The 18,204-nt window shown below is 45.6% G+C and overlaps 1 protein-coding gene across 1 annotated transcript in view; it reads left to right on the forward strand.

Moving 5' to 3' along the window:
- Positions 1 to 16,357, forward strand: part of CD200 (CD200 molecule) — a 38,900-nt gene extending 22,543 nt beyond the window's left edge. The window contains exon 7 of the transcript XR_011050310.1: positions 16,298 to 16,357. The gene's annotated coding sequence lies outside the window, so the exon portion shown is untranslated. The remainder of the gene's footprint in view (positions 1 to 16,297) is intronic.
- Positions 16,358 to 18,204: the final 1,847 nt, after the last annotated feature.

Below are 18,204 nucleotides of genomic sequence, written 5' to 3' on the forward strand. Positions count from 1 at the left end.
TGGTAGCTGTTCTCAAAGTCTGCTGCATAACAAGATATCAAGGAAGGAAGTGCAGGATAATTTTAGAAGCTAAGAGGATGTATGAGGGGGTTTTGTCCGGTTTCTTTTTTTTTTTATCCTTAAGATAGGCTGAAGTTAGCGGCAGAATCAGCACTGGACAAGAATTTGTGTCTTGATGACCAGTATTTATCACCCAGAAAGGCTTAAAGAGTTAAATGTGTTTTTTATGAGACCATGTGCAGTGAGCAACATTCACTTTCTCTCTGTATAGGTACCACCTGCTGCTTTCTCTCTGGGACCTCCTGCCCTTTTTCATTCTGAACCTCTCTTTTCATTCTACACCTCTCTGGAAACCTCCAAAGCCATCTGGAGGCTTGTTTCTGTACACTCAGCTGCCTAATGGTGTGCTGATCATTTCGTGTGCCAGAAGAAACTCTCTTCATGGTGTTTCCAGCAGGTCCCACAGCTCACCAGTGCTGTGCTGGGGTGGCAATGATGCCTTCTGACGTTCAGCAACTTTTATCTTCAACAAAAATCTGCATGGACAGAGTCTGAGGCCGGTTCTCTGCCCTGTCTTAGTTGGAAAACATACAAGTAACAAGTTTTTTAGTCTGAAGCCCTCGTGCTGAAGCAAGAGAAGCAATCTGCAGCTCCAGCATGCTGAAAGGATCCGTATCTCCCCTGGGGACCGAGGGTCCTTCTGCCATGAGATATGGAGGATGGCTCGAAGGAGATGGGAGTGAGAGGAGTTCGGTGCTTTGAGTCCCTCTGCCTGCGAGAGGTAAGTGTGGCCGCCTGGATGGTCAGAGCTGGGCAGTAATGACCAGGATCGCAGCCCTGGCCTTGCTAATCTGGGCGTCCCTAAGGAAATCTAAGGAGGAGATGGATTTCCTTACTGGTTGCAGCCGAGTAAATCACTTCTGGAAAACAATGTGGCTGAGTGCAGCGGGCTGACAAAAAGGAAGCGGGGTGTTTCCCACTGTTTACTTGAAATGGGGTTGAAGCAGGTCGCTCCTTGGCGGATGAAGCGGGTATCAGACATTGCCTGTTCTGGCAGCGGAAGGTTAACAAACTATTAACTGATGTATTTTGGTAAGGAAACATACTGTGAGAGAGTGATTTATATTTTATTTCACCTGCTCTTAAAGTGTTTCTGATTTCAGCTTGTTTCTTACATCCTTCCCTGTTCAGGCTTCCCTGACCCCTTGTTCCTCTCAGTCCTGGACAAGTCCCTTCCTGGTTGCTTTTTTGTTCTTTGCAAAGGATTTGGCCTGAGGAGTGCTGTTTGCTTGCTTATCTGGACACACTCTCTATCTGACTGCTCCCTTTCCCTTTCTGATACCTGAAACTTCACAGCGGTCACTCCATCATGTGAAGGTGCTATTATCTTGATGATCTAGACGTAGGGATTGAGTGCACCCTCAGTAAATTTGCAGATGACACCAAGCTGGGTGGGAATGTCGATCTGCTGGAGGGTAGGAAGGCCCTACAGAGGGATCTGGACAGGTTGGATAGATGGGCCGAGACCAACGGCATGAGGTTCAACAAGAACAAGTGCCGGGTCTTACACTTGGGCCACAACAACCCCCTGCAGTGCTACAGGCTGGGGGAAGAGTGGTTAGAAAGCGGCCCGGCGGAAAGAGACCTGGGGGTGCTGATCGACAGCCGGCTAAACATGAGCCAGCAGTGTGCCCAGGTGGCCAAGAAGCCAATGGCATCCTGGCCTCTATTAGGAATAGTGTAGCCAGCCGGTCTGGGGAAGTGATCGTCCCTCTGTACTCGGCACTGGTGAGGCCACACCTTGAATCCTGTGTCCAGTTCTGGGCCCCGCACTTCAAGAAAGATGTTGAGGTGTTGGAGCAAGTGCAGAGGAGGGCGACCAAGCTGGGGAAGGGTCTGGAGGGTCTGACCTACGAGAAACGGCTGAGGGAGCTGGGGGTGTTTAGCCTGGAGAAGAGGAGGCTCCGAGGTGACCTTATTGCAGTCTACAACTACCTGAAGGGAGGTTGTAGTGAAGTGGGAGTCGGCCTCTTCTCCCGGGCAACCAGCGATAGGACAAGAGGACACAGCCTCAAGCTTCGCCAGGGGAGGTTCAGGTTGGACATCAGGAAGCATTTCTTCTCAGAAAGGGTCATTAGACATTGGAATGGACTGCCCAGGGAGGTGGTGGAGTCACCATCTCTGGAGGGGTTTAAGAAAAGCCTGGACATGGCACTTAGTGCCCTGGTCTAGTTGACAGGGTGGTGTCAGGGCAACGGTTGGACTCGATGATCCCAGAGGGCTCTTCCAACCTGGTTGATTCTGTGATTCTGTGATCTCCCTGGGTCATAGTAACCACATGGTGAAAGTAGCTCCAGTGCAAGTTCATCCTTTCCAAACCAGAAGGCAGGCCCTCTAGGAGAAGCAAATAAGCTAGACACCAGTAGACAGACCTGGGAAAAATGGAGGGGACTGTCTGTCTGCAGCAGCTCCACAGAGCACAGATCCTGGGCAAGCACCTCCTGGAGCTCATGTGGAGCCTCCTGACATGTCATCTTCTCCCTTGCTGGGCTGCATGATGGTCCCATCAAGATGCAGGGAAAAAGAGAAAGTGCAGCTGTGGGCCTGACTGAGTGATGTGATTAGTGTTTCACTGTGGGGAAAAAAAGGGAAGCGTGCTCTCACCACTGTTGCACTAGTGTTGAGTTTGATTTATATTAAGCAGCTGAGGATTTCAGCTAACCGATCTGTATGTAGGGGTGATAAATATTGGCATTGTTCTGCCTCTTTTATCATGGCACAACTGGGACAAGAAATCAAAAGGTAACTATGAAATCCAAGGGGTAAGGCTTGTTTTCTTGTTGGACCACCAGCCTGGGAGCAAGCGCTCTGTGGTGATGAGAGCAGCGTTAGGAAAACACACGAGGCTTTGGTGGACACACTAGAGAATATTTTCTTGGACAGCATAGAAGGCATAGTGATGGAAATGAGAGATGGGAAGTCTTGGGGTGAGAGAAACCTGGCTTGTTTCCTGCCAGTGCTGAGCGTCCTGGCAGGAACCTGCATGAGAGTGGTTGCACTGGGAGAGATGAGAGAGAACTTCGTGTTTCCTGCTCTGCCTCCAAATCACATGCCTGGAGTCAAGTAGCTGCTTATGCACGCTCAGCTATGCTTTTCCTCTTGTCCTGACTGCCATGGGCACAAACCTGCATGTGTTGGGCAGCAGCCCAAAGGACTGCCTGGTGGCAACGTGCAGCTGCAGCAGATGCTCTGCCCTTCCACCTCCAGGCAAGCCCAGTGCCCTCCTCTTGTATTCCTAATTCTCCCTTAAAGCACTACGTTTCTCTATAGATAGGAAGATGTGAGAAGAGATATATGAAACATTTTCTGTGTGGAAGAACAGGGTTGGAGTTCAGAGTTAAACGAAGGTAAATTCATCCTGCTTGATCTGGAGTGATGGTAGGATCTCAGATGAACTATTTGGGAATATTTTTGCAGAGCTGTGTAGTGTTTACCGGGATCTGAGATTGATATTTTAATTTTAGGATTTTTAAGGAGTTCATTGCAATGTTATCATTGATAGGGTAGGAGTGCTCTTGACCAGGGTTCTTGGTGATGAACAGCTCCTCTCTCCCCCTGTCCTCATCACTCCCATCTCAGTGAAGCCCTTCCTAATTTGCAGATGAGAATCCTGCCTTCTAAACTGATTTGGGCACTGGCAGGGCTAAATCTTATTGTTGAACTGAGATCCTTTTCCCATTGGTTTCACTGGAAAGAGAAATTGTTGCTCTGCCTACGTTGACCAGCCACGTTTTGGTTTGGCTGCCTGGGGCAGACCGGCCACTTGAGAAACTGGAAAATTGGAATTGGAGAAAATTGGAGAAATTAGGATCCTTGAGCAGGCTGGCTGCTGCCTAAGCAAAAGTTGTGTTTTCACTGGAAGGGCAGAAATCCCAGTGTTAGGGAGGAGTTCACACAAGTTCACGGGGTGCACGTAGGAGATATTTGGCAGTCTAACAAGAGTGAGAAATGCTGAGGGGGAGCCCCTTCAGTCTGGTCCTGTCCCTTCCGAACTGGTAAGGGAGTGGAGGCGATGTGAAGCCCTGGGACTGACCTACAGCATCAGGCTGCAGGAGTTACCTAGCACGGCCTTGTTTAACACCCAAGGCTGAGGTTTTTGCCAGAGTCTCGCAGTTGTGTTTCCTATCACAGAATCAACCAGGTTGGAAGAGCCCTCTGGGATCATCGAGTCCAACCGTTGCCCTGACACCACCCTGTCAACTAGACCATGGCACTAAGTGCCATGTCCAGGCTTTTCTTAAACACATCCAGAGATGGTGACTCCACCACCTCCCTGGGCAGCCCCTTCCAATGGCTAATAACCATTTCTGAAAAGAAATTCTTCCTAATGTCCAACCTGACCCTCCCCTGACGAAGCTTGAGGCTGTGTCCTCTTGTCCTATCGCTGGTTGCCCGGGAGAAGAGGCCGACTCCCACTTCACTACAACCTCCCTTCAGGTAGTTGTAGACTGCACTAAGGTCATCTCTGAGCCTCCTCTTCTCCAGGCTAAACACCCCCAGCTCCCTCAGCCGTTCCTCGTAGGTCAGACCCTCCAGATCCTTCCCCAGCTTGGTCACCCTCCTCTGGACTCGCTCCAACACCTCAACATCTTTCTTGAAGTGCGGGGCCCAGAACTGGACACAGGATTCAAGGTGCGGCCTCAAATACTATGAAGTGCTTTTTGGGACTGTGAAGAGTTTATTGTTTGAGTGCTCCACTGGCCTTAGCTGTTCAGGTTCACATGAGATCTGGACTTTGAGTCTTCAGACACATTTCTGTTAGTGCTGTGCAGGCCAGATTTGGGTGAGAAACTTTAATCTCATGTTGGATTTGGGAAAGATAAAACTCTCTGCTGTGGGATAAACGTGATGCCTAACAGTGGATATAAAGAGCTCATTATGCCTTTATTTTTTGGCATGTAAGCAGCACTCCCATCTATGGAAAAATCTCTCCGTTCCCACAGGAGTAGGAACTGTGTCTCTGCTAACCAACCCAGATATTTTCTCTTTCCCTTCTGGCACAGTTTTGTGTGTTAATCTAGCCCATGTAAAGAACCTGGGGGTAAAATTAGCCCTAGAAAGCAGTATGGGCACCCCAGCATCTACAAAAAATTGTTATGCTAAAAGCAGAGAAGATGGAGCCATTGTGAAAGATCAGACATGGAAACCTCAAAGGGTGTAAGCAGCTGACTGGACCAGCCAGAATAAATTTCTGGTTGCCTGGAAGCGCTCCTCAAGACACTTTCCCCTTATGTTTAAAGTGAGGTTGCTGCTGTGATGTCTCCTGTCCCCAAGCTTTTCTGTATTAGCTGAAAGGTTGGTATTTTAATATAAGAGGGGGAGATGTTCCCCGAAACTGCACAATTGTTTCTTCTGGTCTCTATGAAAGTCTGAAAATTTGAGGAAATAAATGGTAAACAATAGGCATGAACTTATTTGCTATCAGCATAATTTGTATTATGTGGATAATATGACAAATTATTCAACACAAGCTGTGTTTTCTTCAAAAAAGAAAACATTACTTCACCATCTTTACTTGCCAGAAGTTTTGCTTCCTAAAATAGGGTAAAGATAAACAATTGCTCTTTTTCCCTTTCCCACTGAAATGGTGGAAGGTACCTTCAGTGGAATAAATATTTTGTGAGAGAAGGATTTAAAGGTTTAATAAGTCTTTAACTTAGTGTTCCATGAAGTTTTATTTTACCTTTCTAAATTCCTATGAAAATGATTTATGTTAAGGAACAGATAGCATGTGAACAGCATTAAATAATGTAAAATTCTACATCTTCTGACTGACTCGCTGCTCTGGTTGAAGGTAAGAGACTAGAGTAGAGGGGGAAAAAAGAGAGCAGTGATTAGGATGTACAACAAACAGAATAAGCTGTGCTGAGACTTTAGGTAGAGGTTGGATATTTTTATGAGTCTCCTTTCTCGGTGGCATTTCCAAACCAGTAACTATTTGGAAAGGGAGTTGCCTCAGTTTCTCTTACCTTGCATGAAGAGGAATTGTCTTAAAGGAGGAGCTGAGAACAACCTCCACACTGCTCTACGTCCTTGTCTTCAGAGCACTGAGAGACAGATGATGGTGGAGCCAATCCCGTGGGCAGAGGAGAGCTCCTGAACCTGCCCCGTATGACATGAGATGCCACCAGCACTGGGCTATAGGGCAGAAGAGGAACTACGGCAAGTAGCAGACATGATTACAAGAATTATGGAGGGTTACAGGGCAGAGTTTAATTGTGTTAAGAGGAACCTAAGGAGGGCACTTCTTTGTGTGATGGAGAGGGTTTTGAGGGGAGTGCAAGTCAGAAGCCAGCTGCACTTCAGGGTGCAGGAGAGCTCCTTTCTCTGGAGAACCTACGCTTGCAGAAACCTGATGTGGGGTTTCTTCAGATTTTTGCTGGCTGTATGAACTTGCCTGTTTCCAGGAGAACTGCTAATATCTAATGCTGGTGGTTTTGCTGTTTGGCTTCTGTGCTAAAAGGAAAAAATCCAGACCTATGCAAATTCACACGTTTACAAGATCATCTCTGTTGATATGACTTTAGTTCTAGATAATAGGGTCAAATGGAAATATGTGGAAATACAGATGTTAGTTTTCATTTTTGCAGAAAACCTGAGTACTCCAGGTTCCTTCTGGAGGCACATGGACTCATACTTTATCCTGTTTTAAGATGAATGTACAACCAGTACTTAACTTTCTCTGCAATTTGCTGTCTTCTGTGACATGATCCTGAAATGAATCCAGCCTTGAGGTTACTCTGAGTAGTCCTTTTCCCTAAACAAGTTCTTCCACTGCAAAACAGAATGATTTTATATTAAAAAAGGTGGGTTTTGGTTAGTATCTAAACAAGGAGTCTTCACTTTCTAAAAAGAGAAAACTGAGGTGACAGACAGAAATAAAGGACCTGTGTACATCTTGTTCCTGCCTCGTGGTGTCATTGTAGGCAAGTCCTTGCTTCCAGGTTTGACTTCAGACAACTTGGTGTTTTCTGCCTTGCATCAGATTTTGCACAGTACCTTCTAGCAGCTTCTTGTCTGCTCTTAGGTCCTCATGATGCTTTCTTTAGGGGACTCTCCTTCTACATAATAACTTCCAGGCTGGAGCTTTCTTTTCTACAACAGATGTAGTTACTTCCAAGAAAAAAAAAGGCTTCTCTCCTCCTTCCCAAGTGCTAACTTGAACACATCACTCCCTTCCTAAAGACACACACTGCCCAAATTGAAAAAAAAAAAAAAGGCAGGCCCAAATCCCCAAAAGGCACATCAGGAACTTCACTTCTCTAAGAGGTCAAGTATTTAGACCCAGTGGAAGACCTATCTGCATGGCCTGGGACCATCTTAAAGGACACCCAATAAGCAGCTCCTGGAGTACAACTACCCCTGTGCTGCACAGCAGCTCTCTGTGTGTGCAGCGAGTCCAGGTGGTCCAGGATATCTTGTCTTCTAGGAGGGAAATGTCTGATTTTGCTACATATCAGAGATTTTAATCTTTCCTCTCAGACAGGAGGGAAATCCTCAGTCTACTTATTCTTCTGGGAGGAAAAGATTTAAATGTAGAAGATGCAATATGAAAAGTACTGTCAGTCTCCCTACAAAAGAGGGAGAAGTGACATAACCCACCTGTGTAAACCCAGTGGGTTTAGACTGGAAAAAATCTTTGGGTATTAATGTGGAGATCTAGCTCTTATTTCTCATCTTATTTGTGCTATATATGATTGAAGCAGTGTAGTGCAGAAAAGGAAAAAATATGAAGAATGACACTTCTCTGCCCTAGCTTGGAAGAAAAATTGTTTGTCCCACGGGGGTAGGAATTAAAATTTTTCACTGAATCCTTATTTTGAGTTTGTGTTTTCTTTCTGCTCCATAATCTCCAGAGAATGAGCTGTCAGCTACCCCTCAGCTTTCCCACATGCTGAGAAAGTTCAGACTCCTTTCTTCACAGCATGTCTTTTTCCCTTCCCAAGCAGTTGAGCAGGAAGAGGTGAGACCCACCAGTTTGTCTTGCTGCCTGTGAGCAATGCTGTTGATATAATGACCCAGTCCAGAGGGGAAGGGTGAGGGCTGAACTCTTAATCTTGTAGCAAAACTTTCTAAATGGTTAACTCCCATCCTTTGTTTTTTTCTAAAAGTTTCTGGTGGCTACCACTAATTTCCTACGAGCAGAATGCTGTGGGAGGAGGAGACATGTACGTGTGGGGCCGGGTTGGTTGTTAAGTTACCTTATTTTGTAGACTTCACTGCCTGAGGCTGGGGAATGGGTCTGAAAATTGCCAGGAAGGAATAAAACGTGTAGGTGTGTGTTTTAGCTCACAAGAAGCGATTAGGAGGGGAAGGGGAGTGAGAGCCGCAGGGAGTTGTTGGTATAGGTAGGATAGGAACATGTATGGTGACCTTAACGGTGCAGGTTCTCACAGATAAGTTTTCTCTGTCTTCCCCATCTTGTATCTGTCTCCTTTGTTCTTGTGTCTTAACTTGTCTCACTGCCCATGTGCTCTTTCCCCACCCACCCCCCCTCATATTTTGTTTGCCCTTTTGTCTGTTCACTTGCCATCACCTTTGTAACCCATCATGCACAAAGGTTGTACGTAGTTCCTAATGTCCAACCTGAACCTCCCCTGGCGAAGCTTGAGGCTGTGTCCTCTTGTCCTATCGCTGGTTGCCCGGGAGAAGAGGCCAACTCCCACTTCACTACAACCTCCCTTCAGGTAGTTGTAGACTGCACTAAGGTCACCTCTGAGCCTCCTCTTCTCCAGGCTAAACACCCCCAGCTCCCTCAGCCGCTCTTCGTCGGTCAGACCCTCCAGACCCTTCACCAGCTTGGTCGCCCTCCTCTGGACTTGTTCCAACACCTCAACATCTTTCATCCCATTTATTTTCAGCCATGGACAAACATGCTGTGAAGGTGTGGTTAGTCCAGTATGTGCCATCAATTTTGTTAAGTTATTGGCTCATCCTTTGGAGGAGGATTTATTAAAAAAAAAAGTGGGTCAAAAAATATTTTTGCAATTTAAAGGCACAAAAGTGTGAGTCCCATTTTTCCAGAACCTGTTACTGTAAACATGATGAAAAGATAATTATAAAGGAAACTAGTGCAGACTGTACATCCTGGTGTTTCACTGGTGACTTTTATCTGAGTGACTCACCTCCCCATCAGAGAAAAAAACATGGCACCGCTTATTCTTTCCACTGTTAGTATCTTAAAATATTCCACTTCCAGCTGAAAAGCTCTGATTAAATGTCATAAACTTTCCTTTTCATTTTTTCCAGTGTTGTTTTTGGTTATATATATGTATTTTGTCATTTTCTTTTTTTAACTGAGAGCAACCAAAAAGCTCTGAAGAAGGAAACATTTTGTGCAGTACTCATTGAGGTTCATTCTGGGAAATAATTAATTATATATTAATTCCTTTCCTCATAGGATGCTCTTGCACAGAGGCAAGGTTAGGTATTCTTAGGCTCTTGGAAAGTCTTTTGGAGAGTTTGACGACACATTGTTAGGGCGCACAAGGAGGGAGAGATGCAAAAAGTGGAGGTTAAGTATATGGTGACTACGTCATGACAAGCCTCAGTTGCCAGTCAAGGCTAAATGGTTGTCCACCTTGGTTGGTGGGACCCTCCTGGCATGTTTTTGATGAGACCTAGGACTGAACTAAGCATACTGCTTGCCTTTACTTGTCGGTATAAGATATGGAGTGTTTTATGCATTTATATGAAACACTGTTATCATATTATTCAAGGTCACATTGTGAGGTTTAAATCCTACCCCGCCAGCCTATAGGAAGTTCTTTTTTTACAGTAGTTAATTAAAACATCAGTCCTTAGGGTTCGCGCTCCTGTTCACCAAAACACTTTTATTCATCACATGCAGTATGAATCACAGAATCACAGAATCAACCAGGTTGGAAGAGACCTCTGGGATCATCGAGTCCAACCATTGCCCTGACACCACCATGGCAACTAGACCATTGCACTAAGTGCCATGTCCAGTCTTTTCTTAAACACCTCCAGAGATGGTGACTCTACCACCTCCCTGGGCAGCCCATTCCAATGGCTAATGACCCTTGCTGAGAAGAAATTCTTCCTAATGTCCAACCTGAACCTCCCCTGGCGAAGCTTGAGGCTGTGTCCTCTTGTCCTATCGCTGGTTGCCCGGGAGAAGAGGCCGACTCCCACTTCACTACAACCTCCCTTCAGGTAGTTGTAGACTGCACTAAGGTCACCTCTGAGCCTCCTCTTATGAGAAACAAACAGGATGAACTGGAAGTGCTGGTCTGTTCCCCGAGCTATGATGTCATTGGTATTAGTGAGACTTGGTGGGATGAGTCCCATCATTGGAGTGCTGGGATGGAGAGCTACAGGCTGTTCAGGAGGGACAGGCAGGGCAGGTGAGGTGGAGGAGTTGCACTGTATGTGAGGGAGAGGTTTGACTGTACAGCCCTTACAGTTAGGGAATGATACGTTTGAGAAGTTCTGGGTGAGGATTAGGGGGATGGAAAACAAAGCAGATGTTGTAGTGGGTGTCAACTATTGGTAGCCTGGCTGGGTTGATAGCACTGATGAGTTACTCTTTAGGCAATCAGGAGAAATCTCTGGATTGGTAGCCGTTGTCCTTATGGAAGATTTCAACTTGCCAGACATCTACTGGGAATACCATACTGCTGTAACAAGCAAGTCTGGGAAATTCCAGAAGTTAGTTGAAGATGACTTCTTGTCGCAAGTACTTAGTGAGCCAGCTAGGAAAGATGCCCTCTTAGACTTGTTGTTTGTGAATAGAGAAGGACTCATGGGAGATGTGATGATAGGTGGCTGTCTTGGCCACAGTGATCATGAAATGGTTGAGTTTAAAACTGTTGGTGTAATGAGAAACAAGGACAGCAGAATTGCTATCCTGGACTTCAGGAGAGCAAACTTTAAGCTCTTCAGGGAGATATTTAGCAGAGTACCCTGGGATCCTGCTTTTAAGGGCTTAGGGGTCCATAAGTGCTGGTGAGTTTTTAAGAACCACGTTTTAGAAGCACAGGAGCAGGCAATTCCACTGTAAGTCAAGCAAGTGGGAGAAGAGACTGGCTTGGCTGAACAGGGAATTCCTCATGGAGCTCAAGAGGAAAAAGAAATTGTACGATCTCTGGAAGCAAGGTCAGGCTTTGTGTTGCCCAGTCTTCTGAGCTGGAGGACCATGACTGCAGAAACAGCGACTTTCCATTTGTGGACAATGAAATTGTAAGGGACCAGTTGCAGCAATTGAGTGTTCATAAATCCACGGGGCCTGATGAGATTCATCCCAGAATACTGAAGGAGCTAGCAGATGTTACAGCAGGATCCCTCTCAATCATCTACCAAAGGTCTTTGGGAGTCTGGGGAGGTCCTTGCTGACTGGAAGCTAGCCAATGTTATTCCAGTTTACAAGAAGGGCATGAGGAAAGACCCAGGAAACTACAGACCTGTTAGTCTAACCTCAGTTCCTGCAACAATTACAGAGAAGACCATACTGGGTACTATTGAAAGACATTTAAAGAACAGGGCAATCGTCAGGCACAGTCAATATGGTTGCACAAAGGGAAAGTCCTGTTTAACTGATTTGATATCCTTCTATGATAAGGCCCCCCGCCTAGTGGGTGAAGGGAAGGTGGTGGATGTAGTTTTTCTGGATTTTAGTAAGGCTTTTGATACTGTCCCTCACAGCATCCTTCTGGACAAGCTGTCCAGCTGTGAGATGAGCAGGTTCATAGTGTGCTGGGTGAAGAACTGGCTGAAGGGTAGAGCTCAAAGGGCTGTAGTGAATGGGGCTACTTCTGGCTGGTGACCTGTCACCGGCGGTGTTCCTCAGGGCTCAGTTCTAGGGTCAGTCCTGTTCAATGTATTTGTCAATGATCTGGATGCAGGAGTTAAATGCACCATTGGCAAGTTTACTGCTAATACCAAACTGGGAGGTGCTGTTGATTCTCTTGAGGGACAAGATGCCTTGCAGAGGGATCTAGATAGATTGGAGCAGTGGGCTATGATCAATGGGATGAAATTTAACAAGTCCAAATGCCAGATTCTGTACCTAGGATGGAGTAACACCAGGCAGAAGTATAAATCGAGGAAGTTTAGACTGTATGTGCTGAAACATGTCTTTACTAAGAGGGTGATCAAATACTGGAACAGGCTTCCTAGAGAGGTGGTCGATGCCCCATTCTTGGCAGAGTTTGAGAGGCATTTGGCCAATGCACTTAATAGCGCGCTTTAACTTGCCGTCAGCCATGAAGTGGTCAGGCAGTTGGACTAGATGATCACTGTAGGTCCCTTCCAACTGAACTATTTTGCTCTATTCTATTCTTTTGTGTCCAGGAAGTTATCTGAAGTCTACATTCCCAAAGGAGGTCAGCATCTATTTCGGGCAGTTGCATTCAATTCTCCTCCAGGAAAAATTACAGCCTCCATAAATATCAGGCTAATATTATTAGACTGATACTCCAGGAAAGATTGTTAAATTGATGGATTACAGGAAACTCCAGAGAAAGTCTACGTTTAAGTAGCTCCTAAGGAGGAAACAGATCCATGAATCCCAGTGTTTTGCCAAAGTTAGCTACGAGGCTGTACCTGTCTCTAAAGCTGGTAACTTTTCCTGTTAATATGCATTGTCGTCAAGCATTTATTTAGACAAAATGTAAACTTATTTCTCTTTATGTAGCTGGCAAACCAACAGCCTTCAGTTTCCAGGGTCAGTAATTATTAAAACGGGGGACTGGTCCATGTTTGGAGTACCTCATACCCTCTGTAGGGGTATATCTCTCTGCCTGAGAGCTAGTAAAGCAGAATATTAATTGGAGAGATCTGAATGTAAACCCCAGTATCTTTGGCTTGCAGCAGGTCAGCAAGAGAATGCCAGGGACCCCAGGGTGACTCCAGGTTTGTTACCATCCCTTCCTAATCAGCCACAGCAGAGACAAAGAAGCAGAGGCTATTTCTTCTCTTGCTGAAAGATGTTATCTTACCCTGTAATCCAAGCTATGGAGGCATCCATAGCTTCTGTGGGAGCAGGAGCATGTGCACTACACATAGCACCAATTAACATCTTATCACGAGGGATAAAGGCTTGCAGTGAGGATTCATGCTTTAGCCTTCTTGATAGTCCATTTTGTGTAGAGCTTGTGGTTGCAGAGCATTAAATCACTTTTTTTTTGTTCAGTGAGATTTGTGGGCCCCGCACTTCAAGAAAGATGTTGAGGTGTTGGAGCGAGTCCAGAGGAGGGTGACCAAGCTGGTGAAGGGTCTGGAGGGTCTGACCTACGAGGAATGGCTGAGGGAGCTGGGGGTGTTTAGCCTGGAGAAGAGGAGGCTCAGAGGTGACCTTAGTGCAGTCTACAACTACCTGAAGGGAGGTTTTAGTGAAGTGGGTGTTGGCCTCTTCTCCCAGGCAACTAGCGATAGGACAAGAGGACACAGCCTCAAGCTTCGGCAGGGGAGGGTCAGGTTGGGCATTAGGAAGAATTTCTTTTCAGAAAGGGTTATTAGACATTGGAAGGGGCTGCCCAGGGAGGTGGTGGAGTCACCATCTCTGGATGTGTTTAAGAAAAGCCTGGACATGGCACTTAGTGCCATGGTCTAGTTGACAGGGTGGTGTCAGGGCAACGGTTGGACTCGATGATCCCAGTGGTCTCTTCCAACCTGGTTGATTCTGTGGGGCTTTTGATGCGGGGTGAATTTTCCTGCTATGAAGTAAACTCATTAATTACTGGCATGCGAAACAGCTGCATATATTCCATTTACGTTACCTGGATCTATTGTTCAGCTCATAAAAGATGGGTGGCAGGCACTGACTGATGTAATACTGTAGTATTGCTGAAGAGGTGTGCGTTGTGGTTTAGACTAGGCTTCAAAGTACTAAGCTGATCCTACATGACTGTACTCATGAATTTGCCCAAGATGAATAATTTTCGATGACTTTTGCTGTTAGCTACAATCTTGGAGGGATGCCTACTGGAGATTTAATCTTGTAAGCAAATAAATAATATGCAACCTGGATCTGCTTGCAGCAAACATTGTAGTAGAAGGTCTTCCATCTAGGTCTTCATCCTCTAGGCTGAAGTTCAAACATGCCGTGAAGGTCAAACAGGTTGAGTGTCAATTCTCGATTCTGTCTCCTGTCCATTTGTTACTTGTGCAAAATTACTTGTGTGAAGTTTGTTTACTGTATTACTGACTTGCTGCTGAAACTGAAAGTTGGAAGATGAATCTAACGCATGGGAGGGAAAAATGTGAAAAAGTTAACTCATTTTAAGAGCAAAAACTCTTTCTGTACTTAAATGTGAAGATGTAAGTAAGTAAGACCTATTTCTTCATCCTTTCTTCAACTCAGCTACCCAGGAGAAGAATTTTTCATGCCTGTTAGCTAGAAATGTCTTCAGCTGAGACATTTATGGTATTAAAATATTATTTGTGTGACACTCAGATGAGATTGGTGATATGTTCAATCTTAAAGGGCCACAAAGAACGTCTCTTTTGTATGGGAATGCATACTTGGGCTGCCCCATGCAGAACCCACTACGTTGACGTGGTAAGAGGCCAATCCTATAGAGGTCACGTAAAGATGACCCACAGAGTGTGTGAGAACTGAGCTGCAATGCTCTTCATGAAGGCAGAAAAGCCCCACTAAAACCATATTAAACTTCTCTATCAACACTTTCTGAACTGTCCTGCAAGCCTTTTTGTCCTTTTCTTTGATGAATTACTAGAGTCCAGGAAAAATTGTTCATTTCTATTTACTTTCTGAAAGCTGTGCTCAAAATGTCCAAGCCCAGGTGCTAGGTAGCAAGTAACTGCATTTACATTTGGCCATGACTTAGTTTCCTGGACTTGCTTGGAGTGGAATTTGTCTGGTGATGACACAAAATACTCAGTGAGGCTCAAAATACAGTTTTGGGAGCTGAAGGGGAAGACGGCTGCCCTCAGGGTGCTGTTGTGATGTGGCTTGCAAGAGGGTAACAGGAAAGACAGTGTTTGTCCTAAATGGATGAACCATGATTTCAGTTACCTTATTAGTGAGATTATCAGGAATGGGCAGCAAGGATCCCACCGATGAACGGGCAGTAGGTAATGCACGGGAAAAGGGTGTGTGAATTCCTCTTGTATGTTGAGTGTTTGAAGCTAATTGCATGAAGAATGGAAAAGACCAGGGCATGGCCAGAGACAGCACCGTCTGCCCTTGAAATTAAAAAGCTGAAAGGAGATCCTAAAAGAAGTGACTTACCCAGATAACAGGATGAATAACAGGAAAACCAGCATTACACCCTTATGTAAATGGAAGTCATGGAATGATGGAATGAAAAGGTTATGGATGTAATCTTAATTTGGCCTCCTTGGGTGTGTGAATGGGCATAGTCTCAACCTACATTTTCCCCATGGGATTCTTCCTCATTTGGTGACTAGAACAGACAGTGCTCATCTATTTTGGTTGTTCAAGAAGTGGTTTTCAGTAATTTTTCGCTGCTCTGAGTGCTTCAGAGGCCCATAGCTTCCTGCCCCCTCCTCCTCCTCCTTCCTCCCGAGGAAGAGGAGGGCATGGGTGTGCAGAGCCCTCGGGAACTGCAGGGATGCCTAAGGGCAGTGGGCGTTGTGCTTTGGTGGAGGGTTGGAGGCTGAGAGCTCAGGAAATGAGTAATGTGAAATCAGGTTGAAAGGACTTCCTAGCTTTGTCTTCTCTTTCTTTAAGGAATGAGTAAGACAACGATTTTATCTATGCACACTTAAATATGGCAGAAGATTGGGGTGGTGAGACCCTGGCCCAGGTTGCCCAGAGAAGCTGTGGCTGCCCCCTCCCTGGCAGTGTTCAAGGCCAGGTTGGATGGGGCTTGGAGCAACCTGGTCTAGTGGAAGGTGTCCCTGCCCATGGCAGGGGAGGGTTGGAACTAGACGATCTTTAAGGTCCCTTCCAACCCCAACCATTCTGTGATTTATTTGCCTACCATAAAAGATCTATTTGCCCTGTACTTTCAAGGTCTCATTCATTTCTTAACCAAGGCAACCACTTCTAAAAAAGCAGCTGATATGGTAACAGGTTAGCTGATTAGCTAGTAGATATAAAAGAAAGCTGCATGCGAATTAAAATAGCATTTTCAAATGAAATAATAAAACACCTATTCAGATAAAAAGGAAATCTTACAGTCTCACAGAATTAATTTTTAATTCTTTGCTACATCAAAAGAATCCATCTGGAAAAAAAGATCTTAATCAGAAATTATTTTTTTTCTGAATATTTCTGTCAACTTTTTAGGGGAACTTAAGAGGATACAAACTCAGAAAAGCTTTCTCATGGGAAAAAGTCAATGGATCATTTATGACGACTGCATTAAACGTTACAGGTATGTATCACTGACCTGAGCATCAGTGTAAACATCCCCCTCCTCTGGGGCATCCCAGGGGGCACAATTTTCTGGACAGAGCTGCCAAATACCTTTTGTGTTTGTTTAGACAAAAATGCTGTTTTCATACACCTGAAACTCTTGGAGAAGTTTCAAACTTTTCTTTTTTTTCTCCTTCTCAAAGTGATTTGACGCAGTTTGGCACATTGTCAGCCCAAACCCTCAGTATTTAATTCCAGGGGGTGGCATGTGGCTGTGCCCTGGCTGTGCCCAGCTCAGCCCATGCCTGCCTTGCTGGGGCCAGTTGCCCTTTTGCACCCCCCTCCTCTTTCTGTGACTGTTGACGGAGAAGGAGCCTGTGGTCTAGACGTGGTAAAGTAATTACGAGGTGACACAGACACCTACATGTCTGTGAAAATTATAGGTTATCGCTCTGTGCGCTACACCCTGAATATGGTCCTTCATCCGCTACAAATATAATGTCCTTCATCCGATACAAATATTTGCTTCTATCAGGAATAGTGTGGCCAGCAGGACTAGGGAAGTCATTGTCCCCCTGTACTTGGCTCTGGTGAGGCTGCACCTTGAATACTGTGTTCAGTTTTGGGCCCCTCACTGCAAGAAAGACCTTGAGGTGCTGGAGCAAGTCCAAAGAAGGGCAACGAAGCTGGTGAAGGGTCTGGAGAACAAGTCTTATGAGGAGCGACTGAGGGACCTTGGGGGTGTTTAGCCTGGAGAAAAGGAAGCTCAGGGGAGACCTTATTGCTGTCTACAGCTACCTGAAAGGAGGTTGTAGCGAGGCAGGTGTTGGTCTCTTCTCCCAGGTAACACGCGATAGGATGAGAGGAAATGGCCTCAAGTTGCACCAGGGGAGGTTTAGATTGGAGATCAGGAAAAATTTCTTCACGGAAAGTGTTATCAAGCATTGGAACAGGCTGCCCAGGGAAGCGGTGGAGTCACCATCCCTGGAGGTATTTAAAAGATGGGTAGATGTGGTGCTTAGGGATATTGTTTAGGGATATTATTTAGTGGTTGACTTGGCAGTGCTGGGTTAATGGTTGGACTCAATGATCTTAAAGGTTTTTTCCAACCAAGACGATCCTGTGATTCTCTGTGATAACCTTCCTGCTGGGAATAAAATTACATTTGCAATATATTTTGGGAAAACACAACTGAGGTGGTAGGAGAAAAATCTTTTTTGGAAAGGAAGAACATTAAACCCTCTATTTGGCACCTTGAAAGCTGTGCTGTGCCTGCTCATTATTCCGAAAACCTTTGCAAGCTCTGGACTGTCTCAGAAGAAACTAAGGATGTTTATTTCTCCTTATCGTAGCCTTTCCGCTCTGGGGAGGCCCACAGTGCAGTCACCATTTGTAAAAGGAAAACCAGAACTTCATAACAGAGCTGTTTTCCTTGGAAGACCTGCCAAGGGGCTATCGCTCCCATCACCCATGCTCTGCTCTGACACTGCCTGCTGTGTATTGTCAACGTCGGTAGCTTCCCTTGTTTCTGTGGGGTTTGTAACCCCTGAGAGAGTTTGGAGGAAATCAAAACTTGCACCAGAGCTGTGCACCAGATCAGATAACCTAATGAGAGATCTTGAGTCTTTCTGTGAGCTTAATTGTCGCTAGCCCCAGAGGCACTGCGTGAGGCAGCCGCATAAAACACTGCTGCGTTTGCCTTCTAGTAGCCAGCAAGCCTCAGTGCATGCCAGATCTTGCATGTGTGGATGGGGGACGAGTATTTTTAGCTTGCCTGATTGCAAAAGTCATCTCTACGTGAAGTTTTCTGACTGGCTGCAGTCCTTTTTCTCCAGGGA

The sequence above is a fragment of the Nyctibius grandis genome, chromosome 2 (genome assembly GCF_013368605.1).
Source record: "Nyctibius grandis isolate bNycGra1 chromosome 2, bNycGra1.pri, whole genome shotgun sequence".
Taxonomy (NCBI): Eukaryota; Metazoa; Chordata; class Aves; order Nyctibiiformes; family Nyctibiidae; genus Nyctibius; species Nyctibius grandis.